The sequence below is a fragment of the Labrus mixtus genome, chromosome 10 (genome assembly GCF_963584025.1).
Source record: "Labrus mixtus chromosome 10, fLabMix1.1, whole genome shotgun sequence".
NCBI classification, from domain to species: Eukaryota; Metazoa; Chordata; class Actinopteri; order Labriformes; family Labridae; genus Labrus; species Labrus mixtus.
This window is the reverse complement of record NC_083621.1, coordinates 23,992,328-24,018,774: the sequence shown is the minus strand read 5'-3', so window position 1 is coordinate 24,018,774 and position 26,447 is coordinate 23,992,328. Positions and strand designations below refer to the sequence as shown.

The 26,447-nt window shown below is 44.5% G+C and overlaps 41 non-coding genes across 41 annotated transcripts; all 41 read right to left on the bottom strand.

Moving 5' to 3' along the window:
• Window positions 1–444: 444 nt before the first annotated feature.
• trnal-aag (transfer RNA leucine (anticodon AAG)) lies at window positions 445–526 on the bottom strand. The gene has a single exon. It is a non-coding gene; the product is annotated as a tRNA-Leu (tRNA).
• A 267-nt stretch (window positions 527–793) lies between these two features.
• Window positions 794–865, bottom strand: trnam-cau (transfer RNA methionine (anticodon CAU)). Its single transcript has one exon. It is a non-coding gene; the product is annotated as a tRNA-Met (tRNA).
• Window positions 866–1,295: 430 nt separating this feature from the next.
• On the bottom strand, window positions 1,296–1,377 carry trnal-aag (transfer RNA leucine (anticodon AAG)). The gene has a single exon. It is a non-coding gene; the product is annotated as a tRNA-Leu (tRNA).
• Window positions 1,378–2,074: 697 nt separating this feature from the next.
• On the bottom strand, window positions 2,075–2,156 carry trnal-aag (transfer RNA leucine (anticodon AAG)). The gene has a single exon. It is a non-coding gene; the product is annotated as a tRNA-Leu (tRNA).
• Window positions 2,157–3,646: 1,490 nt separating this feature from the next.
• Window positions 3,647–3,728, bottom strand: trnal-aag (transfer RNA leucine (anticodon AAG)). The gene has a single exon. It is a non-coding gene; the product is annotated as a tRNA-Leu (tRNA).
• Window positions 3,729–4,497: 769 nt separating this feature from the next.
• On the bottom strand, window positions 4,498–4,579 carry trnal-aag (transfer RNA leucine (anticodon AAG)). The gene has a single exon. It is a non-coding gene; the product is annotated as a tRNA-Leu (tRNA).
• Window positions 4,580–6,069: 1,490 nt separating this feature from the next.
• trnal-aag (transfer RNA leucine (anticodon AAG)) lies at window positions 6,070–6,151 on the bottom strand. Its single transcript has one exon. It is a non-coding gene; the product is annotated as a tRNA-Leu (tRNA).
• A 769-nt stretch (window positions 6,152–6,920) lies between these two features.
• trnal-aag (transfer RNA leucine (anticodon AAG)) lies at window positions 6,921–7,002 on the bottom strand. The gene has a single exon. It is a non-coding gene; the product is annotated as a tRNA-Leu (tRNA).
• Window positions 7,003–7,709: 707 nt separating this feature from the next.
• Window positions 7,710–7,791, bottom strand: trnal-aag (transfer RNA leucine (anticodon AAG)). Its single transcript has one exon. It is a non-coding gene; the product is annotated as a tRNA-Leu (tRNA).
• A 660-nt stretch (window positions 7,792–8,451) lies between these two features.
• Window positions 8,452–8,533, bottom strand: trnal-aag (transfer RNA leucine (anticodon AAG)). Its single transcript has one exon. It is a non-coding gene; the product is annotated as a tRNA-Leu (tRNA).
• Window positions 8,534–9,302: 769 nt separating this feature from the next.
• trnal-aag (transfer RNA leucine (anticodon AAG)) lies at window positions 9,303–9,384 on the bottom strand. Its single transcript has one exon. It is a non-coding gene; the product is annotated as a tRNA-Leu (tRNA).
• A 195-nt stretch (window positions 9,385–9,579) lies between these two features.
• trnam-cau (transfer RNA methionine (anticodon CAU)) lies at window positions 9,580–9,651 on the bottom strand. The gene has a single exon. It is a non-coding gene; the product is annotated as a tRNA-Met (tRNA).
• A 418-nt stretch (window positions 9,652–10,069) lies between these two features.
• Window positions 10,070–10,151, bottom strand: trnal-uag (transfer RNA leucine (anticodon UAG)). The gene has a single exon. It is a non-coding gene; the product is annotated as a tRNA-Leu (tRNA).
• A 743-nt stretch (window positions 10,152–10,894) lies between these two features.
• trnal-aag (transfer RNA leucine (anticodon AAG)) lies at window positions 10,895–10,976 on the bottom strand. The gene has a single exon. It is a non-coding gene; the product is annotated as a tRNA-Leu (tRNA).
• A 769-nt stretch (window positions 10,977–11,745) lies between these two features.
• trnal-uag (transfer RNA leucine (anticodon UAG)) lies at window positions 11,746–11,827 on the bottom strand. The gene has a single exon. It is a non-coding gene; the product is annotated as a tRNA-Leu (tRNA).
• A 743-nt stretch (window positions 11,828–12,570) lies between these two features.
• On the bottom strand, window positions 12,571–12,652 carry trnal-aag (transfer RNA leucine (anticodon AAG)). The gene has a single exon. It is a non-coding gene; the product is annotated as a tRNA-Leu (tRNA).
• Window positions 12,653–13,421: 769 nt separating this feature from the next.
• On the bottom strand, window positions 13,422–13,503 carry trnal-aag (transfer RNA leucine (anticodon AAG)). The gene has a single exon. It is a non-coding gene; the product is annotated as a tRNA-Leu (tRNA).
• Window positions 13,504–13,698: 195 nt separating this feature from the next.
• Window positions 13,699–13,770, bottom strand: trnam-cau (transfer RNA methionine (anticodon CAU)). Its single transcript has one exon. It is a non-coding gene; the product is annotated as a tRNA-Met (tRNA).
• A 399-nt stretch (window positions 13,771–14,169) lies between these two features.
• Window positions 14,170–14,251, bottom strand: trnal-aag (transfer RNA leucine (anticodon AAG)). Its single transcript has one exon. It is a non-coding gene; the product is annotated as a tRNA-Leu (tRNA).
• Window positions 14,252–14,518: 267 nt separating this feature from the next.
• trnam-cau (transfer RNA methionine (anticodon CAU)) lies at window positions 14,519–14,590 on the bottom strand. The gene has a single exon. It is a non-coding gene; the product is annotated as a tRNA-Met (tRNA).
• A 432-nt stretch (window positions 14,591–15,022) lies between these two features.
• On the bottom strand, window positions 15,023–15,104 carry trnal-uag (transfer RNA leucine (anticodon UAG)). Its single transcript has one exon. It is a non-coding gene; the product is annotated as a tRNA-Leu (tRNA).
• Window positions 15,105–15,763: 659 nt separating this feature from the next.
• trnal-uag (transfer RNA leucine (anticodon UAG)) lies at window positions 15,764–15,845 on the bottom strand. The gene has a single exon. It is a non-coding gene; the product is annotated as a tRNA-Leu (tRNA).
• A 234-nt stretch (window positions 15,846–16,079) lies between these two features.
• trnal-aag (transfer RNA leucine (anticodon AAG)) lies at window positions 16,080–16,161 on the bottom strand. The gene has a single exon. It is a non-coding gene; the product is annotated as a tRNA-Leu (tRNA).
• Window positions 16,162–16,858: 697 nt separating this feature from the next.
• On the bottom strand, window positions 16,859–16,940 carry trnal-uag (transfer RNA leucine (anticodon UAG)). The gene has a single exon. It is a non-coding gene; the product is annotated as a tRNA-Leu (tRNA).
• A 234-nt stretch (window positions 16,941–17,174) lies between these two features.
• Window positions 17,175–17,256, bottom strand: trnal-aag (transfer RNA leucine (anticodon AAG)). The gene has a single exon. It is a non-coding gene; the product is annotated as a tRNA-Leu (tRNA).
• A 698-nt stretch (window positions 17,257–17,954) lies between these two features.
• Window positions 17,955–18,036, bottom strand: trnal-aag (transfer RNA leucine (anticodon AAG)). The gene has a single exon. It is a non-coding gene; the product is annotated as a tRNA-Leu (tRNA).
• A 195-nt stretch (window positions 18,037–18,231) lies between these two features.
• On the bottom strand, window positions 18,232–18,303 carry trnam-cau (transfer RNA methionine (anticodon CAU)). The gene has a single exon. It is a non-coding gene; the product is annotated as a tRNA-Met (tRNA).
• A 430-nt stretch (window positions 18,304–18,733) lies between these two features.
• On the bottom strand, window positions 18,734–18,815 carry trnal-aag (transfer RNA leucine (anticodon AAG)). The gene has a single exon. It is a non-coding gene; the product is annotated as a tRNA-Leu (tRNA).
• A 195-nt stretch (window positions 18,816–19,010) lies between these two features.
• trnam-cau (transfer RNA methionine (anticodon CAU)) lies at window positions 19,011–19,082 on the bottom strand. The gene has a single exon. It is a non-coding gene; the product is annotated as a tRNA-Met (tRNA).
• A 431-nt stretch (window positions 19,083–19,513) lies between these two features.
• trnal-aag (transfer RNA leucine (anticodon AAG)) lies at window positions 19,514–19,595 on the bottom strand. The gene has a single exon. It is a non-coding gene; the product is annotated as a tRNA-Leu (tRNA).
• Window positions 19,596–19,790: 195 nt separating this feature from the next.
• trnam-cau (transfer RNA methionine (anticodon CAU)) lies at window positions 19,791–19,862 on the bottom strand. The gene has a single exon. It is a non-coding gene; the product is annotated as a tRNA-Met (tRNA).
• Window positions 19,863–20,570: 708 nt separating this feature from the next.
• trnam-cau (transfer RNA methionine (anticodon CAU)) lies at window positions 20,571–20,642 on the bottom strand. Its single transcript has one exon. It is a non-coding gene; the product is annotated as a tRNA-Met (tRNA).
• Window positions 20,643–21,072: 430 nt separating this feature from the next.
• trnal-aag (transfer RNA leucine (anticodon AAG)) lies at window positions 21,073–21,154 on the bottom strand. Its single transcript has one exon. It is a non-coding gene; the product is annotated as a tRNA-Leu (tRNA).
• Window positions 21,155–21,852: 698 nt separating this feature from the next.
• Window positions 21,853–21,934, bottom strand: trnal-aag (transfer RNA leucine (anticodon AAG)). Its single transcript has one exon. It is a non-coding gene; the product is annotated as a tRNA-Leu (tRNA).
• Window positions 21,935–22,129: 195 nt separating this feature from the next.
• trnam-cau (transfer RNA methionine (anticodon CAU)) lies at window positions 22,130–22,201 on the bottom strand. The gene has a single exon. It is a non-coding gene; the product is annotated as a tRNA-Met (tRNA).
• Window positions 22,202–22,632: 431 nt separating this feature from the next.
• On the bottom strand, window positions 22,633–22,714 carry trnal-aag (transfer RNA leucine (anticodon AAG)). Its single transcript has one exon. It is a non-coding gene; the product is annotated as a tRNA-Leu (tRNA).
• Window positions 22,715–23,412: 698 nt separating this feature from the next.
• On the bottom strand, window positions 23,413–23,530 carry trnal-aag (transfer RNA leucine (anticodon AAG)). Its single transcript has 2 exons — window positions 23,493–23,530; window positions 23,413–23,456 (listed from the first exon to the last, which is right to left on the bottom strand). It is a non-coding gene; the product is annotated as a tRNA-Leu (tRNA).
• Window positions 23,531–24,192: 662 nt separating this feature from the next.
• Window positions 24,193–24,274, bottom strand: trnal-aag (transfer RNA leucine (anticodon AAG)). The gene has a single exon. It is a non-coding gene; the product is annotated as a tRNA-Leu (tRNA).
• Window positions 24,275–24,972: 698 nt separating this feature from the next.
• Window positions 24,973–25,054, bottom strand: trnal-aag (transfer RNA leucine (anticodon AAG)). Its single transcript has one exon. It is a non-coding gene; the product is annotated as a tRNA-Leu (tRNA).
• Window positions 25,055–25,761: 707 nt separating this feature from the next.
• Window positions 25,762–25,843, bottom strand: trnal-aag (transfer RNA leucine (anticodon AAG)). Its single transcript has one exon. It is a non-coding gene; the product is annotated as a tRNA-Leu (tRNA).
• A 195-nt stretch (window positions 25,844–26,038) lies between these two features.
• trnam-cau (transfer RNA methionine (anticodon CAU)) lies at window positions 26,039–26,110 on the bottom strand. Its single transcript has one exon. It is a non-coding gene; the product is annotated as a tRNA-Met (tRNA).
• Between the last annotated feature and the right edge of the window lie 337 nt (window positions 26,111–26,447).

Sequence of the window (26,447 nt, the reverse complement as noted above, 5' to 3'; positions counted from 1 at the left end):
TGCTCTCGGTTGCCATGGTCTAGGCTTGTGCGTGTGAGGCTTTCTTTTCTGTTTAAGGCTAAAGAAAGCAGTGAAAACTAATGATCCAAGACGCCCAAGAAACTAAAACATTTGCCATACCTTTTTTAACAAGAACAAATTAAAATCAGATTTCTAATTCACATCTTTCCCTCTTGTCCAGATATTGTTTTCATGGGATTGGTCCTTAGAAACCCTGCCAACACTCATTGTCAAACACTGTGGGAGGGCACAAAGCATCTAGTGCCTTTGCCAAATGAGTAAGAGCAACTTCCTTCATGGTTAATGTTTTAAATGGATGTAGATACAGGTTCTTGCCTTTGGCAAGCACTTTTTCCCATTCAGTGTTTTGCAACATTTTATCAACATTTAGAAGTTATTCAAGTAAATAGTCCACAACATGAAGAGATGGCAGTCCTTGTCAAATGGCAGTGGTGGGATTTGAACCCACGCCTCCTGAGAGACTGGAGCCTTAATCCAGCGCCTTAGACCACTCGGCCACACTACCTTAATCCAGTGCTGTAGACCACTCGGCCACACTACCTTTCTATATGGCCTGGTCCTATTGGGGAGGCGAATGTGCTGGATACTTGCAGATGTTTGCGGCCACACTACCTTTCTATATGGCCTGGTCCTATTGGGGAGGCCAATGTGCTGGATACTTGAAGATGTTTGCTCAATTATGGGGAATCTGAAGGTTGCGCGAGCTACCCTTGCACATAAGGTCAGACTGACCCAAAGGACAAAGCACAGACCAATAAAGATGGATATCAATTAGCAGAGGATGGTTTCGATCCATCGACCTCTGGGTTATGGGCCCAGCACGCTTCCGCTGCGCCACTCTGCTTTCAGTTGTCATGCACTGGGCTTGTGCGTGTGAGGCTTTCTTTTCTGTTTAAGGCTAAAGAAAGCAGTGAAAACTAATGATCCAAGACGCCCAAGAAACTAAAACATTTGCCATACCTTTTTTAACAAGAACAAATTAAAATCAGATTTCCAATTCACATCTTTCCCTCTTGTCCAGATATTGTTTTCATGGGATTGGTCCTTAGAAACCCTGCCAACACTCATTGTGGGAGGGCACAAAGCATCTAGTGCCTTTGCCAAATGAGTAAGAGCAACTTCCTTCATGGTTAATGTTTTAAATGGATGTAGATACAGGTTCTTGCCTTTGGCAAGCACTTTTTCCCATTCAGTGTTTTCCAACATTTTATCAACATTTAGAGGTTATTCAAGTAAATAGTCCACAACATGAAGAGATGGCAGTCCTTGTCCAATGGCAGTGGTGGGATTTGAACCCACGCCTCCTGAGAAACTGGAGACTTAATCCAGCGCCTTAGACCACTCGGCCACACTACCTTAATCCAGTGCCGTAGACCACTTGGCCACATTACCTTTCCATGTGGCCTGGTCCTATTGGGGAGGCCAATGTGCTGGATACTTGCAGATGTTTGCTCAAATACGGGGAATCTGAAGGTTGCGCGAGCTACCCTTGCACATAAGGTCAGACTGACCCAAAGGACAAAGCACAGACCAATAAAGATCGATATCAATTAGCAGAGGATGGTTTCGATCCATCGACCTCTGGGTTATGGGCCCAGCACGCTTCCGCTGCGCAACTCTGCTCTCAGTTGTCATGGACTGGGCGTGTACGTGTGAGGCTTTCTTTTCTGTTTAAGGCTAAAGAAAGCAGTGAAAACTAATGATCCAAGACGCCCAAGAAACTAAAACATTTGCCATACGTTTTTTAACAAGAAGAAATTAAAATCTGATTTCCAATTCACATCTTTCCCTCTTGTTCAGATATTGTTTTCATGGGATTGGTCCTTAGAAACCCTGCCAACACTCATTGTGGGAGGGCACAAAGCATCTAGTGCCTTTGCCAAATGAGTAAGAGCAACTTCCTTCATGGTTAATGTTTTAAATGGATGTAGATACAGGTTCTTGCCTTTGGCAAGCACTTTTTCCCATTCAGTGTTTTGCAACATTTTATCAACATTTAGAAGTTATTCAAGTAAATAGTCCACAACATGAAGAGATGGCAGTCCTTGTCAAATGGCAGTGGTGGGATTTGAACCCACGCCTCCTGAGAGACTGGAGCCTTAATCCAGCGCTTTAGACCACTCGGCCACACTACCTTAATCCAGTGCTGTAGACCACTCGGCCACACTACCTTTCCATGTGGCCTGGTCCTATTGGGGAGGCCAATGTGCTGGATTCTTGCAGATGTTTGCTCAATTATGGGGAATCTGAAGGTTGCGTGAGCTACCCTTGCACATAAGGTCAGACTGAACCCAAAGGACAAAGCACAGACCAATAAAGATGGATATCAATTAGCAGAGGATGGTTTCGATCCATCGAACTCTGGGTTATGGGCCCAGCACGCTTCCGCTGCGCCACTCTGCTCTCAGTTGTCATGGACTGGGCTTGTACGTGTGAGGCTTTCTTTTCTGTTTAAGGCTAAAGAAAGCAGTGAAAACTAATGATCCAAGACGCCCAAGAAACTAAAACATTTGCCATACCTTTTTTAACAAGAACAAATTAAAATCAGATTTCCAATTCACATCTTTCCCTCTTGTCCAGATATTGTTTTCATGGGATTGGTCCTTAGAAACCCTGCCAACACTCATTGTCAAACACTGTGGGAGGGCACAAAGCATCTAGTGCCTTTGCCAAATGAGTAAGAGCAACTTCCTTCATGGTTAATGTTTTAAATGGATGTAGATACAGGTTCTTGCCTTTGGCAAGCACTTTTTCCCATTCAGTGTTTTGCAACATTTTATCAACATTTAGAGGTTATTCAAGTAAATAGTCCACAACATGAAGAGATGGCAGTCCTTGTCAAATGGCAGTGGTGGGATTTGAACCCACACCTCCTGAGAAACTTAATCCAGCGCCTTAGGACACTCAGCCACACTACCTTAATCCAGTGCCGTAGACCACTTGGCCACACTACCTTTCTATGTGGCCTGGTCCTATTGGGGAGGCCAATGTGCTGGATACTTGCAGATGTTTGCTCAATTATGGGGAATCTGAAGGTTGCGCGAGCTACCCTTGCACATAAGGTCAGACTGACCCAAAGGACAAAGCACAGACCAATAAAGATGGATATCAATTAGCAGAGAATGGTTTCCATCCATCGACCTCTGGGTTATGGGCCCAGCACGCTTCCGCTGCGCCACTCTGCTCTCGGTTGCCATGGTCTAGGCTTGTGCGTGTGAGGCTTTCTTTTCTGTTTAAGGCTAAAGAAAGCAGTGAAAACTAATGATCCAAGACGCCCAAGAAACTAAAACATTTGCCATACCTTTTTTAACAAGAACAAATTAAAATCAGATTTCTAATTCACATCTTTCCCTCTTGTCCAGATATTGTTTTCATGGGATTGGTCCTTAGAAACCCTGCCAACACTCATTGTCAAACACTGTGGGAGGGCACAAAGCATCTAGTGCCTTTGCCAAATGAGTAAGAGCAACTTCCTTCATGGTTAATGTTTTAAATGGATGTAGATACAGGTTCTTGCCTTTGGCAAGCACTTTTTCCCATTCAGTGTTTTGCAACATTTTATCAACATTTAGAAGTTATTCAAGTAAATAGTCCACAACATGAAGAGATGGCAGTCCTTGTCAAATGGCAGTGGTGGGATTTGAACCCACGCCTCCTGAGAGACTGGAGCCTTAATCCAGCGCCTTAGACCACTCGGCCACACTACCTTAATTCAGTGCTGTAGACCACTCGGCCACACTACCTTTCTATATGGCCTGGTCCTATTGGGGAGGCGAATGTGCTGGATACTTGCAGATGTTTGCGGCCACACTACCTTTCTATATGGCCTGGTCCTATTGGGGAGGCCAATGTGCTGGATACTTGAAGATGTTTGCTCAATTATGGGGAATCTGAAGGTTGCGCGAGCTACCCTTGCACATAAGGTCAGACTGACCCAAAGGACAAAGCACAGACCAATAAAGATGGATATCAATTAGCAGAGGATGGTTTCGATCCATCGACCTCTGGGTTATGGGCTCAGCACGCTTCCGCTGCGCCACTCTGCTTTCAGTTGTCATGCACTGGGCTTGTGCGTGTGAGGCTTTCTTTTCTGTTTAAGGCTAAAGAAAGCAGTGAAAACTAATGATCCAAGACGCCCAAGAAACTAAAACATTTGCCATACCTTTTTTAACAAGAACAAATTAAAATCAGATTTCCAATTCACATCTTTCCCTCTTGTCCAGATATTGTTTTCATGGGATTGGTCCTTAGAAACCCTGCCAACACTCATTGTGGGAGGGCACAAAGCATCTAGTGCCTTTGCCAAATGAGTAAGAGCAACTTCCTTCATGGTTAATGTTTTAAATGGATGTAGATACAGGTTCTTGCCTTTGGCAAGCACTTTTTCCCATTCAGTGTTTTGCAACATTTTATCAACATTTAGAAGTTATTCAAGTAAATAGTCCACAACATGAAGAGATGGCAGTCCTTGTCAAATGGCAGTGGTGGGATTTGAACCCACGCCTCCTGAGAGACTGGAGCCTTAATCCAGCGCCTTAGACCACTCGGCCACACTACCTTAATCCAGTGCTGTAGACCACTCGGCCACACTACCTTTCCATGTGGCCTGGTCCTATTGGGGAGGCCAATGTGCTGGATTCTTGCAGATGTTTGCTCAATTATGGGGAATCTGAAGGTTGCGTGAGCTACCCTTGCACATAAGGTCAGACTGAACCCAAAGGACAAAGCACAGACCAATAAAGATGGATATCAATTAGCAGAGGATGGTTTCGATCCATCGAACTCTGGGTTATGGGCCCAGCACGCTTCCGCTGCGCCACTCTGCTCTCAGTTGTCATGGACTGGGCTTGTACGTGTGAGGCTTTCTTTTCTGTTTAAGGCTAAAGAAAGCAGTGAAAACTAATGATCCAAGACGCCCAAGAAACTAAAACATTTGCCATACCTTTTTTAACAAGAACAAATTAAAATCAGATTTCCAATTCACATCTTTCCCTCTTGTCCAGATATTGTTTTCATGGGATTGGTCCTTAGAAACCCTGCCAACACTCATTGTCAAACACTGTGGGAGGGCACAAAGCATCTAGTGCCTTTGCCAAATGAGTAAGAGCAACTTCCTTCATGGTTAATGTTTTAAATGGATGTAGATACAGGTTCTTGCCTTTGGCAAGCACTTTTTCCCATTCAGTGTTTTGCAACATTTTATCAACATTTAGAGGTTATTCAAGTAAATAGTCCACAACATGAAGAGATGGCAGTCCTTGTCAAATGGCAGTGGTGGGATTTGAACCCACACCTCCTGAGAAACTTAATCCAGCGCCTTAGGACACTCAGCCACACTACCTTAATCCAGTGCCGTAGACCACTTGGCCACACTACCTTTCTATGTGGCCTGGTCCTATTGGGGAGGCCAATGTGCTGGATACTTGCAGATGTTTGCTCAATTATGGGGAATCTGAAGGTTGCGCGAGCTACCCTTGCACATAAGGTCAGACTGACCCAAAGGACAAAGCACAGACCAATAAAGATGGATATCAATTAGCAGAGAATGGTTTCCATCCATCGACCTCTGGGTTATGGGCCCAGCACGCTTCCGCTGCGCCACTCTGCTCTCGGTTGCCATGGTCTAGGCTTGTGCGTGTGAGGCTTTCTTTTCTGTTTAAGGCTAAAGAAAGCAGTGAAAACTAATGATCCAAGACGCCCAAGAAACTAAAACATTTGCCATACCTTTTTTAACAAGAACAAATTAAAATCAGATTTCTAATTCACATCTTTCCCTCTTGTCCAGATATTGTTTTCATGGGATTGGTCCTTAGAAACCCTGCCAACACTCATTGTCAAACACTGTGGGAGGGCACAAAGCATCTAGTGCCTTTGCCAAATGAGTAAGAGCAACTTCCTTCATGGTTAATGTTTTAAATGGATGTAGATACAGGTTCTTGCCTTTGGCAAGCACTTTTTCCCATTCAGTGTTTTGCAACATTTTATCAACATTTAGAAGTTATTCAAGTAAATAGTCCACAACATGAAGAGATGGCAGTCCTTGTCAAATGGCAGTGGTGGGATTTGAACCCACGCCTCCTGAGAGACTGGAGCCTTAATCCAGCGCCTTAGACCACTCGGCCACACTACCTTAATTCAGTGCTGTAGACCACTCGGCCACACTACCTTTCTATATGGCCTGGTCCTATTGGGGAGGCGAATGTGCTGGATACTTGCAGATGTTTGCGGCCACACTACCTTTCTATATGGCCTGGTCCTATTGGGGAGGCCAATGTGCTGGATACTTGAAGATGTTTGCTCAATTATGGGGAATCTGAAGGTTGCGCGAGCTACCCTTGCACATAAGGTCAGACTGACCCAAAGGACAAAGCACAGACCAATAAAGATGGATATCAATTAGCAGAGGATGGTTTCGATCCATCGACCTCTGGGTTATGGGCTCAGCACGCTTCCGCTGCGCCACTCTGCTTTCAGTTGTCATGCACTGGGCTTGTGCGTGTGAGGCTTTCTTTTCTGTTTAAGGCTAAAGAAAGCAGTGAAAACTAATGATCCAAGACGCCCAAGAAACTAAAACATTTGCCATACCTTTTTTAACAAGAACAAATTAAAATCAGATTTCCAATTCACATCTTTCCCTCTTGTCCAGATATTGTTTTCATGGGATTGGTCCTTAGAAACCCTGCCAACACTCATTGTGGGAGGGCACAAAGCATCTAGTGCCTTTGCCAAATGAGTAAGAGCAACTTCCTTCATGGTTAATGTTTTAAATGGATGTAGATACAGGTTCTTGCCTTTGGCAAGCACTTTTTCCCATTCAGTGTTTTGCAACATTTTATCAACATTTAGAGGTTATTCAAGTAAATAGTCCACAACATGAAGAGATGGCAGTCCTTGTCCAATGGCAGTGGTGGGATTTGAACCCACGCCTCCTGAGAAACTGGAGGCTTAATCCAGCGCCTTAGACCACTCGGCCACACTACCTTAATCCAGTGCCGTAGACCACTTGGCCACATTAACTTTCCATGTGGCCTGGTCCTATTGGGGAGGCCAATGTGCTGGATACTTGCAGATGTTTGCTCAATTACGGGGAATCTGAAGGTTGCGCGAGCTACCCTTGCACATAAGGTCAGACTGACCCAAAGGACAAAGCACAGACCAATAAAGATGGATATCAATTAGCAGAGGATGGTTTCGATCCATCGACCTCTGGGTTACGGGCCCAGCACTCTTCCGCTGCACCACTCTGCTCTCAGTTGTCATGGACTGGGCTTGTACGTGTGAGGCTTTCTTTTCTGTTTAAGGCTAAAGAAAGCAGTGAAAACTAATGATCCAAGACGCCCAAGAAACTAAAACATTTGCCATACCTTTTTTAACAAGAACAAATTAAAATCAGATTTCCAATTCACATCTTTCCCTCTTGTCCAGATATTGTTTTCATGGGATTGGTCCTTAGAAACCCTGCCAACACTCATTGTCAAACACTGTGGGAGGGCACAAAGCATCTAGTGCCTTTGCCAAATGAGTAAGAGCAACTTCCTTCATGGTTAATGTTTTAAATGGATGTAGATACAGGTTCTTGCCTTTGGCAAGCACTTTTTCCCATTCAGTGTTTTGCAACATTTTATCAACATTTAGAGGTCATTCAAGTAAATAGTCCACAACATGAAGAGATGGCAGTCCTTGTCAAATGGCAGTGGTGGGATTTGAACCCACGCCTCCTGAGAGACTGGAGCCTTAATCCAGCGCCTTAGACCACTCGGCCACACTACCTTTCTATATGGCCTGGTCCTATTGGGGAGGCGAATGTGCTGGATACTTGCAGATGTTTGCTCAATTATGGGGAATCTGAAGGTTGCGCGAGCTACCCTTCCACATAAGGTCAGACTGAGCCAAAGGACAAACCACAGACCAATAAAGACGGATATGAATTAGCAGAGGATGGTTTCAATCCATCGACCTCTGGGTTATGGGCCCAGGACACTTCCACTGCGCCACTCTGCTTTCAGTTGTCATGGACTGGGCTTGTACGTGTGAGGCTTTCTTTTCTGTTTAAGGCTAAAGAAAGCAGTGAAAACTAATGATCCAAGACGCCCAAGAAACTAAAACATTTGCCATACCTTTTTTAACAAGAACAAATTAAAATCAGATTTCCAATTCACATCTTTCCCTCTTGTCCAGATATTGTTTTCATGGGATTGGTCCTTAGAAACCCTGCCAACACTCATTGTCAAACACTGTGGGAGGGCACAAAGCATCTAGTGCCTTTGCCAAATGAGTAAGAGCAACTTCCTTCATGGTTAATGTTTTAAATGGATGTAGATACAGGTTCTTGCCTTTGGCAAGCACTTTTTCCCATTCAGTGTTTTGCAACATTTAGAGGTTATTCAAGTAAATAGTCCACAACATGAAGAGATGGCAGTCCTTGTCAAATGGCAGTGGTGGGATTTGAACCCACGCCTCCTGAGAGACTGGAGCCTTAATCCAGCGCCTTAGACCACTCAGCCACACTACCTTAATCCAGCGCTGTCGACCACTCGGCCACACTACCTTTCTATATGGCCTGGTCCTATTGGGGAGGCGAATGTGCTGGACACTTGCAGATGTTTGCGGCCACACTACCTTTCTATATGGCCTGGTCCTATTGGGGAGGCCAATGTGCTGGATACTTGAAGATGTTTGCTCAATTATGGGGAATCTGAAGGTTGCGCGACCTACCCTTGCACATAAGGTCAGACTGACCCAAAGGACAAAGCACAGACCAATAAAGATGGATATCAATTAGCAGAGGATGGTTTCCATCCATCGACCTCTGGGTTATGGGCCCAGCACGCTTCCGCTGCGCCACTCTGCTCTCAGTTGTCATGGACTGGGCTTGTACGTGTGAGGCTTTCTTTTCTGTTTAAGGCTAAAGAAAGCAGTGAAAACTAATGATCCAAGACGCCCAAGAAACTAAAACATTTGCCATACCTTTTTTAACAAGAACAAATTAAAATCAGATTTCCAATTCACATCTTTCCCTCTTGTCCAGATATTGTTTTCATGGGATTGGTCCTTAGAAACCCTGCCAACACTCATTGTGGGAGGGCACAAAGCATCTAGTGCCTTTGCCAAATGAGTAAGAGCAACTTCCTTCATGGTTAATGTTTTAAATGGATGTAGATACAGGTTCTTGCCTTTGGCAAGCACTTTTTCCCATTCAGTGTTTTGTAACATTTTATCAACATTTAGAGGTTATTCAAGTAAATAGTCCACAACATGAAGAGATGGCAGTCCTTGTCCAATGGCAGTGGTGGGATTTGAACCCACGCCTCCTGAGAAACTGGAGACTTAATCCAGCGCCTTAGACCACTCGGCCACACTACCTTAATCCAGTGCCGTAGACCACTTGGCCACATTACCTTTCCATGTGGCCTGGTCCTATTGGGGAGGCCAATGTGCTGGATACTTGCAGATGTTTGCTCAATTACGGAGAATCTGAAGGTTGCGCGAGCTACCCTTGCACATAAGGTCAGACTGACCCAAAGGACAAAGCACAGACCAATAAAGATGGATATCAATTAGCAGAGGATGGTTTCGATCCATCGACCTCTGGGTTATGGGCCCAGCACGCTTCCGCTGCGCCACTCTGCTCTCAGTTGTCATGGACTGGGCTTGTACGTGTGAGGCTTTCTTTTCTGTTTAAGGCTAAAGAAAGCAATGAAAACTAATGATCCAAGACGCCCAAGAAACTAAAACATTTGCCATACCTTTTTTAACAAGAACAAATTAAAATCAGATTTCCAATTCACATCTTTCCCTCTTGTCCAGATATTGGTCCTTAGAAACCCTGCCAACACTCATTGTGGGAGGGCACAAAGCATCTAGTGCCTTTGCCAAATGAGTAAGAGCAACTTCCTTCATGGTTAATGTTTTAAATGGATGTAGATACAGGTTCTTGCCTTTGGCAAGCACTTTTTCCCATTCAGTGTTTGGTATCAACATTTAGAGGTTATTCATGTAAATAGTCCATCACACACAAATAAGCAAGGACACAGTTTTCCTTGTCAAATGGCAGTGGTGGGATTTGAACCCACGCCTCATGAGAGACTGGAGCCTAAATCCAGCGCCTTAGACCACTCGGCCACACTACCTTTCTATATAGCGTGGTCCTATTTGGGAGGCCAATGTACTGGATACTTGCAGATGTTTGCGGCCACAGTACCTTTCTATATGGCATGGTCCTATTGGGGAAGCCAATGTGCTGGATACTTGAAGATGTTTGCTCAATTATGGGGAATCTGAAGGTTGCGCGAGCTACCCTTGCACATAAGGTCAGACTGACCCAAAGGACAAAGCACAGACCAATAAAGATGGATATCAATTAGCAGAGAATGGTTTCCATCCATCGACCTCTGGGTTATGGGCCCAGCACGCTTCTGCTGCGCCACTCTGCTCTCGGTTGCCATGGTCTAGGCTTGTGCGTGTGAGGCTTTCTTTTCTGTTTAAGGCTAAAGAAAGCAGTGAAAACTAATGATCCAAGACGCCCAAGAAACTAAAACATTTGCCATACCTTTTTTAACAAGAACAAATTAAAATCAGATTTCTAATTCACATCTTTCCCTCTTGTCCAGATATTGTTTTCATGGGATTGGTCCTTAGAAACCCTGCCAACACTCATTGTCAAACACTGTGGGAGGGCACAAAGCATCTAGTGCCTTTGCCAAATGAGTAAGAGCAACTTCCTTCATGGTTAATGTTTTAAATGGATGTAGATACAGGTTCTTGCCTTTGGCAAGCACTTTTTCCCATTCAGTGTTTTGCAACATTTTATCAACATTTGGAAGTTATTCAAGTAAATAGTCCACAACATGAAGAGATGGCAGTCCTTGTCAAATGGCAGTGGTGGGATTTGAACCCACGCCTCCTGAGAGACTGGAGCCTTAATCCAGCGCCTTAGACCACTCGGCCACACTACCTTAATCCAGTGCTGTAGACCACTCGGCCACACTACCTTTCTATATGGCCTGGTCCTATTGGGGAGGCGAATGTGCTGGATACTTGCAGATGTTTGCGGCCACACTACCTTTCTATATGGCCTGGTCCTATTGGGGAGGCCAATGTGCTGGATACTTGAAGATGTTTGCTCAATTATGGGGAATCTGAAGGTTGCGCGAGCTACCCTTGCGCATAAGGTCAGACTGACCCAAAGGACAAAGCACAGACCAATAAAGATGGATATCAATTAGCAGAGGATGGTTTCGATCCATCGACCTCTGGGTTATGGGCCCAGCACGCTTCGGCTGCGCCACTCTGCTTTCAGTTGTCATGCACTGGGCTTGTGCGTGTGAGGCTTTCTTTTCTGTTTAAGGCTAAAGAAAGCAGTGAAAACTAATGATCCAAGACGCCCAAGAAACTAAAACATTTGCCATACGTTTTTTAACAAGAACAAATTAAAATCAGATTTCCAATTCACATCTTTCCCTCTTGTCCAGATATTGTTTTCATGGGATTGGTCCTTAGAAACCCTGCCAACACTCATTGTGGGAGGGCACAAAGCATCTAGTGCCTTTGCCAAATGAGTAAGAGCAACTTCCTTCATGGTTAATGTTTTAAATGGATGTAGATACAGGTTCTTGCCTTTGGCAAGCACTTTTTCCCATTCAGTGTTTTGCAACATTTTATCAACATTTAGAGGTTATTCAAGTAAATAGTCCACAACATGAAGAGATGGCAGTCCTTGTCCAATGGCAGTGGTGGGATTTGAACCCACGCCTCCTGAGAGACTGGAGCCTAAATCCAGCGCCTTAGACCACTCGGCCACACTACCTTTCTATATAGCATGGTCCTATTTGGGAGGCCAATGTACTGGATACTTGCAGATGTTTGCGGCCACAGTACCTTTCTATATGGCATGGTCCTATTGGGGAAGCCAATGTGCTGGATACTTGAAGATGTTTGCTCAATTATGGGGAATCTGAAGGTTGCGCGAGCTACCCTTGCACATAAGGTCAGACTGACCCAAAGGACAAAGCACAGACCAATAAAGATGGATATCAATTAGCAGAGAATGGTTTCCATCCATCGACCTCTGGGTTATGGGCCCAGCACGCTTCTGCTGCGCCACTCTGCTCTCGGTTGCCATGGTCTAGGCTTGTGCGTGTGAGGCTTTCTTTTCTGTTTAAGGCTAAAGAAAGCAGTGAAAACTAATGATCCAAGACGCCCAAGAAACTAAAACATTTGCCATACCTTTTTTAACAAGAACAAATTAAAATCAGATTTCTAATTCACATCTTTCCCTCTTGTCCAGATATTGTTTTCATGGGATTGGTCCTTAGAAACCCTGCCAACACTCATTGTCAAACACTGTGGGAGGGCACAAAGCATCTAGTGCCTTTGCCAAATGAGTAAGAGCAACTTCCTTCATGGTTAATGTTTTAAATGGATGTAGATACAGGTTCTTGCCTTTGGCAAGCACTTTTTCCCATTCAGTGTTTTGCAACATTTTATCAACATTTGGAAGTTATTCAAGTAAATAGTCCACAACATGAAGAGATGGCAGTCCTTGTCAAATGGCAGTGGTGGGATTTGAACCCACGCCTCCTGAGAGACTGGAGCCTTAATCCAGCGCCTTAGACCACTCGGCCACACTACCTTAATCCAGTGCTGTAGACCACTCGGCCACACTACCTTTCTATATGGCCTGGTCCTATTGGGGAGGCGAATGTGCTGGATACTTGCAGATGTTTGCGGCCACACTACCTTTCTATATGGCCTGGTCCTATTGGGGAGGCCAATGTGCTGGATACTTGAAGATGTTTGCTCAATTATGGGGAATCTGAAGGTTGCGCGAGCTACCCTTGCGCATAAGGTCAGACTGACCCAAAGGACAAAGCACAGACCAATAAAGATGGATATCAATTAGCAGAGGATGGTTTCGATCCATCGACCTCTGGGTTATGGGCCCAGCACGCTTCGGCTGCGCCACTCTGCTTTCAGTTGTCATGCACTGGGCTTGTGCGTGTGAGGCTTTCTTTTCTGTTTAAGGCTAAAGAAAGCAGTGAAAACTAATGATCCAAGACGCCCAAGAAACTAAAACATTTGCCATACGTTTTTTAACAAGAACAAATTAAAATCAGATTTCCAATTCACATCTTTCCCTCTTGTCCAGATATTGTTTTCATGGGATTGGTCCTTAGAAACCCTGCCAACACTCATTGTGGGAGGGCACAAAGCATCTAGTGCCTTTGCCAAATGAGTAAGAGCAACTTCCTTCATGGTTAATGTTTTAAATGGATGTAGATACAGGTTCTTGCCTTTGGCAAGCACTTTTTCCCATTCAGTGTTTTGCAACATTTTATCAACATTTAGAGGTTATTCAAGTAAATAGTCCACAACATGAAGAGATGGCAGTCCTTGTCCAATGGCAGTGGTGGGATTTGAACCCACGCCTCCTGAGAAACTGGAGACTTAATCCAGCGCCTTAGACCACTCGGCCACACTACCTTAATCCAGTGCCGTAGACCACTTGGCCACATTACCTTTCCATGTGGCCTGGTCCTATTGGGGAGGCCAATGTGCTGGATACTTGCAGATGTTTGCTCAATTACGGGGAATCTGAAGGTTGCGCGAGCTACCCTTGCACATAAGGTCAGACTGACCCAAAGGACAAAGCACAGACCAATAAAGATGGATATCAATTAGCAGAGGATGGTTTCGATCCATCGACCTCTGGGTTATGGGCCCAGCACGCTTCCGCTGCGCCACTCTGCTCTCAGTTGTCATGGACTGGGCTTGTACGTGTGAGGCTTTCTTTTCTGTTTAAGGCTAAAGAAAGCAGTGAAAACTAATGATCCAAGACGCCCAAGAAACTAAAACATTTGCCATACCTTTTTTAACAAGAACAAATTAAAATCAGATTTCCAATTCACATCTTTCCCTCTTGTCCAGATATTGGTCCTTAGAAACCCTGCCAACACTCATTGTGGGAGGGCACAAAGCATCTAGTGCCTTTGCCAAATGAGTAAGAGCAACTTCCTTCATGGTTAATGTTTTAAATGGATGTAGATACAGGTTCTTGCCTTTGGCAAGCACTTTTTCCCATTCAGTGTTTTGCAACATTTTATCAACATTTAGAAGTTATTCAAGTAAATAGTCCACAACATGAAGAGATGGCAGTGGTGGGATTTGAACCCACGCCTCCTGAGAGACTGGAGCCTTAATCCAGCGCCTTAGACCACTCGGCAACACTACCTTAATCCAGTGCTGTAGACCACTCGGCCACACTACCTTTCCATGTGGCCTGGTCCTATTGGGGAGGCCAATGTGCTGGATTCTTGCAGATGTTTGCGGCCACACTACCTTTCTATATGGCCTGGTCCTATTGGGGAAGCCAATGTGCTGGATACTTGAAGATGTTTGCTCAATTATGGGGAATCTGAAGGTTGCGCGAGCTACCCTTGCACATAAGGTCAGACTGACCCAAAGGACAAAGCACAGACCAATAAAGATGTATATCAATTAGCAGAGGATGGTTTCGATCCATCGACCTCTGGGTTATGGGCCCAGCACGCTTCCGCTGCGCCACTCTGCTTTCAGTTGTCATGCACTGGGCTTGTGCGTGTGAGGCTTTCTTTTCTGTTTAAGGCTAAAGTAAGCAGTGAAAACTAATGATCCAAGACGCCCAAGAAACTAAAACATTTGCCATACCTTTTTTAACAAGAACAAATTAAAATCAGATTTCCAATTCACATCTTTCCCTCTTGTCCAGATATTGTTTTCATGGGATTGGTCCTTAGAAACCCTGCCAACACTCATTGTGGGAGGGTACAAAGCATCTAGTGCCTTTGCCAAATGAGTAAGAGCAACTTCCTTCATGGTTAATGTTTTAAATGGATGTAGATACAGGTTCTTGCCTTTGGCAAGCACTTTTTCCCATTCAGTGTTTTGTATCAACATTTAGAGGTTATTCATGTAAATAGTCCATCACACACAAATAAGCAAGGACACAGTTTTCCTTGTCTAATGGCAGTGGTGGGATTTGAACCCACGCCTCCTGAGAGACTGGAGCCTAAATCCAGCGCCTTAGACCACTCGGCCACACTACCTTTCTATATAGCATGGTCCTATTTGGGAGGCCAATGTACTGGATACTTGCAGATGTTTGCGGCCACAGTACCTTTCTATATGGCATTGTCCTATTGGGGAAGCCAATGTGCTGGATACTTGAAGATGTTTGCTCAATTATGGGGAATTTGAAGGTTGCGCGAGCTACCCTTGCACATAAGGTCAGACTGACCCAAAGGACAAAGCACAGACCAATAAAGATGGATATCAATTAGCAGAGGATGGTTTCGATCCATTGACCTCTGGGTTATGGGCTCAGCACGCTTCCACTGCGCCACTCTGCTCTCAGTTGTCATGGACTGGGCTTGTACGTGTGAGGCTTTCTTTTCTGTTTAAGGCTAAAGAAAGCAGTGAAAACTAATGATCCAAGACGCCCAAGAAACTAAAACATTTGCCATACCTTTTTTAACAAGAAGAAATTAAAATCAGATTTCCAATTCACATCTTTCCCTCTTGTCCAGATATTGTTTTCATGGGATTGGTCCTTAGAAACCCTGCCAACACTCATTGTCAAACACTGTGGGAGGGCACAAAGGCAAGCACTTTTTCCCATTCAGTGTTTTGTATCAACATTTAGAGGTTATTCATGTAAATAGTCCATCACACACAAATAAGCAAGGACACAGTTTTCCTTGTCAAATGGCAGTGGTGGGATTTGAACCCACGCCTCCTGAGAGACTGGAGCCTAAATCCAGCGCCTTAGACCACTCGGCCACACTACCTTTCTATATGGCCTGGTCCTATTGGGGAGGCGAATGTGCTGGAAGCATCTAGTGCCTTTGCCAAATGAGTAAGAGCAACTTCCTTCATGGTTAATGTTTTAAATGGATGTAGATACAGGTTCTTGCCTTTGGCAAGCACTTTTTCCCATTCAGTGTTTTGCAACATTTTATCAACATTTAGAGGTTATTCAAGTAAATAGTCCACAACATGAAGAGATGGCAGTCCTTGTCCAATGGCAGTGGTGGGATTTGAACCCACGCCTCCTGAGAAACTGGAGACTTAATCCAGCGCCTTAGACCACTCGGCCACACTACCTTAATCCAGTGCTGTAGACCACTTGGCCACACTACCTTTCCATGTGGCCTGGTCCTATTGGGGAGGCCAATGTGCTGGATTCTTGCAGATGTTTGCTCAATTATGGGGAATCTGAAGGTTGCGCGAGCTACCCTTGTACATAAGGTCAGACTGACCCAAAGGACAAAGCACAGACCAATAAAGATCGATATCAATTAGCAGAGGATGGTTTCGATCCATCGACCTCTGGGTTATGGGCCCAGCACGCTTCCGCTGCGCAACTCTGCTCTCAGTTGTCATGGACTGGGCTTGTACGTGTGAGGCTTTCTTTTCTGTTTAAGGCTAAAGAAAGCAGTGAAAACTAATGATCCAAGACGCCCAAGAAACTAAAACATTTGCCATACGTTTTTTAACAAGAAGAAATTAAAATCTGATTTCCAATTCACATCTTTCCCTCTTGTTCAGATATTGTTTTCATGGGATTGGTCCTTAGAAACCCTGCCAACACTCATTGTGGGAGGGCACAAAGCATCTAGTGCCTTTGCCAAATGAGTAAGAGCAACTTCCTTCATGGTTAATGTTTTAAATGGATGTAGATACAGGTTCTTGCCTTTGGCAAGCACTTTTTCCCATTCAGTGTTTTGCAACATTTTATCAACATTTAGAAGTTATTCAAGTAAATAGTCCACAACATGAAGAGATGGCAGTCCTTGTCAAATGGCAGTGGTGGGATTTGAACCCACGCCTCCTGAGAGACTGGAGCCTAAATCCAGCGCCTTAGACCACTCGGCCACACTAACTTTCTATATGGCCTGGTCCTATTGGGGAGGCGAATGTGCTGGAAGCATCTAGTGCCTTTGCCAAATGAGTAAGAGCAACTTCCTTCATGGTTTATGTTTTAAATGGATGTAGATACAGGTTCTTGCCTTTGGCAAGCACTTTTTCCCATTCAGTGTTTTGCAACATTTTATCAACATTTAGAGGTTATTCAAGTAAATAGTCCACAACATGAAGAGATGGCAGTCCTTGTCAAATGGCAGTGGTGGGATTTTAACCCACGCCTCCTGAGAGACTGGAGCCTTAATCCAGCGCCTTAGAACACTCAGCCACACTACCTTAATCCAGTGCCGTAGACCACTTGGCCACACTACCTTTCTATGTGGACTGGTCCTATTGGGGTGGCCAATGTGGTGGATACTTGCAGATGTTTGCTCAATTATGGGGAATCTGAAGGTTGCGCGAGCTACCCTTGCACATAAGGTCAGACTGAGCCAAAGGACAAAGCACAGACCAATAAAGATGGATATCAATTAGCAGAGGATGGTTTCGATCCATTGACCTCTGGGTTATGGGCCCAGCACGCTTCCGCTGCGCCACTCTGCTCTCGGTTGCCATGGTCTAGGCTTGTGCGTGTGAGGCTTTCTTTTCTGTTTAAGGCTAAAGAAAGCAGTGAAAACTAATGATCCAAGACGCCCAAGAAACTAAAACATTTGCCATACCTTTTTTAACAAGAACAAATTAAAATCAGATTTCCAATTCACATCTTTCCCTCTTGTCCAGATATTGTTTTCATGGGATTGGTCCTTAGAAACCCTGCCAACACTCATTGTGGGAGGGCACAAAGCATCTAGTGCCTTTGCCAAATGAGTAAGAGCAACTTCCTTCATGGTTAATGTTTTAAATGGATGTAGATACAGGTTCTTGCCTTTGGCAAGCACTTTTTTCCCATTCAGTGTTTTGCAACATTTTATCAACATTTAGAGGTTATTCAAGTAAATAGTCCACAACATGAAGAGATGGCAGTCCTTGTCAAATGGCAGTGGTGGGATTTGAACCCACACCTCCTGAGAGACTGGAGCCTTAATCCAGCGCCTTAGACCACTCGGCCACACTACCTTAATCCAGTGCAATAGACCACTCGGACACACTACCTTTCTATATGGCCTGGTCCTATTGGGGAGGCTAATGTGCTGGATACTTGCAGATGTTTGCTCAATTATGGGGAATCTGAAGGTTGCGCGACCTACCCTTGCACATAAGGTCAGACTGACCCAAAGGACAAAGCACAGACCAATAAAGATGGATATCAATTAGCAGAGGATGGTTTCGATCCATCGACCTCTGGGTTATGGGCCCAGCACGCTTCCGCTGCGCCACTCTGCTCTCAGTTGTCATGGACTGGGCTTGTACGTGTGAGGCTTTCTTTTCTGTTTAAGGCTAAAGAAAGCAGTGAAAACTAATGATCCAAGACGCCCAAGAAACTAAAACATTTGCCATACCTTTTTTAACAAGAACAAATTAAAATCAGATTTCCAATTCACATCTTTCCCTCTTGTCCAGATATTGTTTTCATGGGATTGGTCCTTAGAAACCCTGCCAACACTCATTGTGGGAGGGCACAAAGCATCTAGTGCCTTTGCCAAATGAGTAAGAGCAACTTCCTTCATGGTTTATGTTTTAAATGGATGTAGATACAGGTTCTTGCCTTTGGCAAGCACTTTTTCCCATTCAGTGTTTTGCAACATTTTATCAACATTTAGAGGTTATTCAAGTAAATAGTCCACAACATGAAGAGATGGCAGTCCTTGTCAAATGGCAGTGGTGGGATTTGAACCCACGCCTCCTGAGAGACTGGAGCCTTAATCCAGCGCCTTAGAACACTCAGCCACACTACCTTAATCCAGTGCCGTAGACCACTTGGCCACACTACCTTTCTATGTGGACTGGTCCTATTGGGGTGGCCAATGTGGTGGATACTTGCAGATGTTTGCTCAATTATGGGGAATCTGAAGGTTGCGCGAGCTACCCTTGCACATAAGGTCAGACTGAGCCAAAGGACAAAGCACAGACCAATAAAGATGGATATCAATTAGCAGAGGATGGTTTCGATCCATCGACCTCTGGGTTATGGGCCCAGCACGCTTCCGCTGCGCCACTCTGCTCTCGGTTGCCATGGTCTAGGCTTGTGCGTGTGAGGCTTTCTTTTCTGTTTAAGGCTAAAGAAAGCAGTGAAAACTAATGATCCAAGACGCCCAAGAAACTAAAACATTTGCCATACCTTTTTTAACAAGAACAAATTAAAATCAGATTTCCAATTCACATCTTTCCCTCTTGTCCAGATATTGTTTTCATGGGATTGGTCCTTAGAAACCCTGCCAACACTCATTGTGGGAGGGCACAAAGCATCTAGTGCCTTTGCCAAATGAGTAAGAGCAACTTCCTTCATGGTTAATGTTTTAAATGGATGTAGATACAGGTTCTTGCCTTTGGCAAGCACTTTTTTCCCATTCAGTGTTTTGCAACATTTTATCAACATTTAGAGGTTATTCAAGTAAATAGTCCACAACATGAAGAGATGGCAGTCCTTGTCAAATGGCAGTGGTGGGATTTGAACCCACACCTCCTGAGAGACTGGAGCCTTAATCCAGCGCCTTAGACCACTCGGCCACACTACCTTAATCCAGTGCAATAGACCACTCGGACACACTACCTTTCTATATGGCCTGGTCCTATTGGGGAGGCTAATGTGCTGGATACTTGCAGATGTTTGCTCAATTATGGGGAATCTGAAGGTTGCGCGACCTACCCTTGCACATAAGGTCAGACTGACCCAAAGGACAAAGCACAGACCAATAAAGATGGATATCAATTAGCAGAGGATGGTTTCGATCCATCGACCTCTGGGTTATGGGCCCAGCACGCTTCCGCTGCGCCACTCTGCTCTCAGTTGTCATGGACTGGGCTTGTACGTGTGAGGCTTTCTTTTCTGTTTAAGGCTAAAGAAAGCAGTGAAAACTAATGATCCAAGACGCCCAAGAAACTAAAACATTTGCCATACCTTTTTTAACAAGAACAAATTAAAATCAGATTTCCAATTCACATCTTTCCCTCTTGTCCAGATATTGTTTTCATGGGATTGGTCCTTAGAAACCCTGCCAACACTCATTGTGGGAGGGCACAAAGCATCTAGTGCCTTTGCCAAATGAGTAAGAGCAACTTCCTTCATGGTTAATGTTTTAAATGGATGTAGATACAGGTTCTTGCCTTTGGCAAGCACTTTTTTCCCATTCAGTGTTTTGCAACATTTTATCAACGTTTAGAGGTTATTCAAGTAAATAGTCCACAACATGAAGAGATGGCAGTCCTTGTCAAATGGCAATGGTGGGATTTGAACCCACACCTCCTGAGAAACTGGAGACTTAATCCAGCGCCTTAGGACACTCAGCCACACTACCTTAATCCAGTGCCGTAGACCACTTGGCCACACTTCCTTTCTATGTGGACTGGTCCTATTGGGGTGGCCAATGTGGTGGATACTTGAAGATGTTTGCTCAATTATGGGGAATCTGAAGGTTGCGCGAGCTACCCTTGCACATAAGGTCAGACTGAGCCAAAGGACAAAGCACAGACCAATAAAGATGGATATCAATTAGCAGAGGATGGTTTCGATCCATCGACCTCTGGGTTATGGGCCCAGCACGCTTCCGCTGCGCCACTCTGCTCTTGGTTGTCATGGACTGGGCTTGTACGTGTGAGGCTTTCTTTTCTGTTTAAGGCTAAAGAAAGCAGTGAAAACTAATGATCCAAGACGCCCAAGAAACTAAAACATTTGCCATACCTTTTTTAACAAGAACAAATTAAAATCAGATTTCCAATTCACATCTTTCCCTCTTGTCCAGATATTGTTTTCATGGGATTGGTCCTTAGAAACCCTGCCAACACTCATTGTGGGAGGGCACAAAGCATCTAGTGCCTTTGCCAAATGAGTAAGAGCAACTTCCTTCATGGTTAATGTTTTAAATGGATGTAGATACAGGTTCTTGCCTTTGGCAAGCACTTTTTCCCATTCAGTGTTTTGCAACATTTTATCAACATTTAGAGGTTATTCAAGTAAATAGTCCACAACATGAAGAGATGGCAGTCCTTGTCAAATGGCAGTGGTGGGATTTGAACCCACGCCTCCTGAGAGACTGGAGCCTTAATCCAGCACCTTAGACCACTCGGCCACACTACCTTAATCCAGTGCAATAGACCACTCGGCCACACTACCTTTCTATATGGCCTGGTCCTATTGGGGAGGCCAATGTGCTGGATACTTGCAGATGTTTGCTCAATTATGGGGAATCTGAAGGTTGCGCGAGCTACCCTTGCACATAAGGTCAGACTGAGCCAAAGGACAAAGCACAGACCAATAAAGATGGATATCAATTAGCAGAGAATGGTTGCGATCCATCGACCTCTGGGTTATGGGCCCAGCACGCTTCCGCTGCGCCACTCTGCTCTCGGTTGCCATGGACTAGGCTTGTACGTGTGAGGCTTTCTTTTCTGTTTAAGGCTAAAGAAAGCAGTGAAAACTAATGATCCAAGACGCCCAAGAAACTAAAACATTTGCCATACCTTTTTTAACAAGAACAAATTAAAATCAGATTTCCAATTCACATCTTTCCCTCTTGTCCAGATATTGTTTTCATGGGATTGGTCCTTAGAAACCCTGCCAACACTCATTGTGGGAGGGCACAAAGCATCTAGTGCCTTTGCCAAATGAGTAAGAGCAACTTCCTTCATGGTTAATGTTTTAAATGGATGTAGATACAGGTTCTTGCCTTTGGCAAGCACTTTTTTCCCATTCAGTGTTTTGCAACATTTTATCAACATTTAGAGGTTATTCATGTAAATAGTCCACAACATGAAGAGATGGCAGTCCTTGTCAAATGGCAGTGGTGGGATTTGAACCCATGCCTCCTGAGAGACTGGAGCCTTAATCCAGCGCCTTAGACCACTCGGCCACACTACCTTAATCCAGTGCAATAGACCACTCGGACACACTACCTTTCTATATGGCCTGGTCCTATTGGGGAGGCTAATGTGCTGGATACTTGCAGATGTTTGCTCAATTATGGGTAATCTGAAGGTTGCGCGAGCTACCCTTGCACATAAGGTCAGACTGACCCAAAGGACAAAGCACAGACCAATAAAGATGGATATCAATTAGCAGAGGATGGTTTCGATCCATCGACCTCTGGGTTATGGGCCCAGCACGCTTCCGCTGCGCCACTCTGCTCTCGGTTGTCATGGACTGGGCTTGTACGTGTGAGGCTTTCTTTTCTGTTTAAGGCTAAAGAAAGCAGTGAAAACTAATGATCCAAGACGCCCAAGAAACTAAAACATTTGCCATACCTTTTTTAACAAGAACAAATTAAAATCAGATTTCCAATTCACATCTTTCCCTCTTGTCCAGATATTGTTTTCATGGGATTGGTCCTTAGAAACCCTGCCAACACTCATTGTGGGAGGGCACAAAGCATCTAGTGCCTTTGCCAAATGAGTAAGAGCAACTTCCTTCATGGTTAATGTTTTAAATGGATGTAGATACAGGTTCTTGCCTTTGGCAAGCACTTTTTTCCCATTCAGTGTTTTGCAACATTTTATCAACATTTAGAGGTTATTCAAGTAAATAGTCCACAACATGAAGAGATGGCAGTCCTTGTCAAATGGCAGTGGTGGGATTTGAACCCACGCCTCCTGAGAGACTGGAGCCTTAATCCAGCGCCTTAGACCACTCGGCCACACTACCTTAATCCAGTGTATTAGACCACTCGGACACACTACCTTTCTATATGGCCTGGTCCTATTGGGGAGGCTAATGTGCTGGATACTTGCAGATGTTTGCTCAATTATGGGGAATCTGAAGGTTGCGCGAGCTACCCTTGCACATAAGGTCAGACTGAGCCAAAGGACAAAGCACAGACCAATAAAGATGGATATCAATTAGCAGAGAATGGTTGCGATCCATCAACCTCTGGGTTATGGGCCCAGCACGCTTCCGCTGCGCCACTCTGCTCTCGGTTGCCATGGACTAGGCTTGTACGTGTGAGGCTTTCTTTTCTGTTTAAGGCTAAAGAAAGCAGTGAAAACTAATGATCCAAGACGCCCAAGAAACTAAAACATTTGCCATACCTTTTTTAACAAGAACAAATTAAAATCAGATTTCCAATTCACATCTTTCCCTCTTGTCCAGATATTGTTTTCATGTGATTGGTCCTTAGAAACCCTGCCAACACTCATTGTGGGAGGGCACAAAGCATCTAGTGCCTTTGCCAAATGAGTAAGAGCAACTTCCTTCATGGTTAATGTTTTAAATGGATGTAGATACAGGTTCTTGCCTTTGGCAAGCACCTTTTTCCCATTCAGTGTTTTGCAACATTTTATCAACATTTAGAGGTTATTCAAGTAAATAGTCCACAACATGAAGAGATGGCAGTCCTTGTCAAATGGCAGTGGTGGGATTTGAACCCACACCTCCTGAGAAACTGGAGACTTAATCCAGTGCCTTAGGACACTCAGCCACACTACCTTAATCCAGTGCCGTAGACCACTTGGCCACACTACCTTTCTATGTGGACTGGTCCTATTGGGGTGGCCAATGTGGTGGATACTTGCAGATGTTTGCTCAATTATGGGGAATCTGAAGGTTGCGCGAGCTACCCTTGCACATCAGGTCAGACTGAGCCAAAGGACAAAGCACAGACCAATAAAGATGGATATCAATTAGCAGAGGATGGTTTCGAGCCATCGACCTCTGGGTTATGGGCCCAGCACGCTTCCGCTGCGCCACTCTGCTCTCGGTTGCCATGGTCTAGGCTTGTACGTGTGAGGCTTTCTTTTCTGTTTAAGGCTAAAGAAAGCAGTGAAAACTAATGATCCAAGACGCCCAAGAAACTAAAACATTTGCCATACCTTTTTTAACAAGAACAAATTAAAATCAGATTTCCAATTCACATCTTTCCCTCTTGTCCAGATATTGTTTTCATGGGATTGGTCCTTAGAAACCCTGCCAACACTCATTGTGGGAGGGCACAAAGCATCTAGTGCCTTTGCCAAATGAGTAAGAGCAACTTCCTTCATGGTTAATGTTTTAAATGGATGTAGATACAGGTTCTTGCCTTTGGCAAGCACTTTTTTCCCATTCAGTGTTTTGCAACATTTTATCAACATTTAGAGGTTATTCAAGTAAATAGTCCACAACATGAAGAGATGGCAGTCCTTGTCAAATGGCAGTGGTGGGATTTGAACCAACGCCTCCTGAGAGACTGGAGCCTTAATCCAGCGCCTTAGACCACTCGGCCACACTACCTTAATCCAGTGCAATAGACCACTCGGACACACTACCTTTCTATATGGCCTGGTCCTATTGGGGAGGCTAATGTGCTGGATACTTGCAGATGTTTGCTCAATTATGGGGAATCTGAAGGTTGCGCGAGCTACCCTTGCACATAAGGTCAGACTGAGCCAAAGGACAAAGCACAGACCAATAAAGATGGATATCAATTAGCAGAGAATGGTTGCGATCCATCGACCTCTGGGTTATGGGCCCAGCACGCTTCCGCTGCGCCACTCTGCTCTCGGTTGCCATGGACTAGGCTTGTACGTGTGAGGCTTTCTTTTCTGTTTAAGGCTAAAGAAAGCAGTGAAAACTAATGATCCAAGACGCCCAAGAAACTAAAACATTTGCCATACCTTTTTTAACAAGAACAAATTAAAATCAGATTTCCAATTCACATCTTTCCCTCTTGTCCAGATATTGTTTTCATGGGATTGGTCCTTAGAAACCCTGCCAACACTCATTGTGGGAGGGCACAAAGCATCTAGTGCCTTTGCCAAATGAGTAAGAGCAACTTCCTTCATGGTTAATCTTTTAAATGGATGTAGATACAGGTTCTTGCCTTTGGCAAGCACTTTTTTCCCATTCAGTGTTTTGCAACATTTTATCAACATTTAGAGGTTATTCAAGTAAATAGTCCACAACATGAAGAGATGGCAGTCCTTGTCAAATGGCAGTGGTGGGATTTGAACCAACGCCTCCTGAGAGACTGGAGCCTTAATCCAGCGCCTTAGACCACTCGGCCACACTACCTTAATCCAGTGCAATAGACCACTCGGACACACTACCTTTCTATATGGCCTGGTCCTATTGGGGAGGCTAATGTGCTGGATACTTGCAGATGTTTGCTCAATTATGGGGAATCTGAAGGTTGCGCGAGCTACCCTTGCACATAAGGTCAGACTGAGCCAAAGGACAAAGCACAGACCAATAAAGATGGATATCAATTAGCAGAGAATGGTTGCGATCCATCGACCTCTGGGTTATGGGCCCAGCACGCTTCCGCTGCGCCACTCTGCTCTCGGTTGCCATGGACTAGGCTTGTACGTGTGAGGCTTTCTTTTCTGTTTAAGGCTAAAGAAAGCAGTGAAAACTAATGATCCAAGACGCCCAAGAAACTAAAACATTTGCCATACCTTTTTTAACAAGAACAAATTAAAATCAGATTTCCAATTCACATCTTTCCCTCTTGTCCAGATATTGTTTTCATGGGATTGGTCCTTAGAAACCCTGCCAACACTCATTGTCAAACACTGTGGGAGGGCACAAAGCATCTAGTGCCTTTGCCAAATGAGTAAGAGCAACTTCCTTCATGGTTAATGTTTTAAATGGATGTAGATACAGGTTCTTGCCTTTGGCAAGCACTTTTTCCCATTCAGTGTTTTGCAACATTTTATCAACATTTAGAGGTTATTCAAGTAAATAGTCCACAACATGAAGAGATGGCAGTCCTTGTCCAATGGCAGTGGTGGGATTTGAACCCACGCCTCCTGAGAAACTGGAGCCTTAATCCAGCGCCTTAGACCACTCGGCCACACTACCTTAATCCAGTGCAATAGACCACTCGGACACACTACCTTTCTATATGGCCTGGTCCTATTGGGGAGGCTAATGTGCTGGATACTTGCAGATGTTTGCTCAATTATGGGGAATCTGAAGGTTGCGCGAGCTACCCTTGCACATAAGGTCAGACTGAGCCAAAGGACAAAGCACAGACCAATAAAGATGGATATCAATTAGCAGAGGATGGTTTCGATCCATCGACCTCTGGGTTATGGGCCCAGCACGCTTCCGCTGCGCCACTCTGCTCTCGGTTGCCATGGTCTAGGCTTGTGCGTGTGAGGCTTTCTTTTCTGTTTAAGGCTAAAGAAAGCAGTGAAAACTAATGATCCAAGACGCCCAAGAAACTAAAACATTTGCCATACCTTTTTTAACAAGAACAAATTAAAATCAGATTTCCAATTCACATCTTTCCCTCTTGTCCAGATATTGTTTTCATGGGATTGGTCCTTAGAAACCCTGCCAACACTCATTGTGGGAGGGCACAAAGCATCTAGTGCCTTTGCCAAATGAGTAAGAGCAACTTCCTTCATGGTTAATGTTTTAAATGGATGTAGATACAGGTTCTTGCCTTTGGCAAGCACTT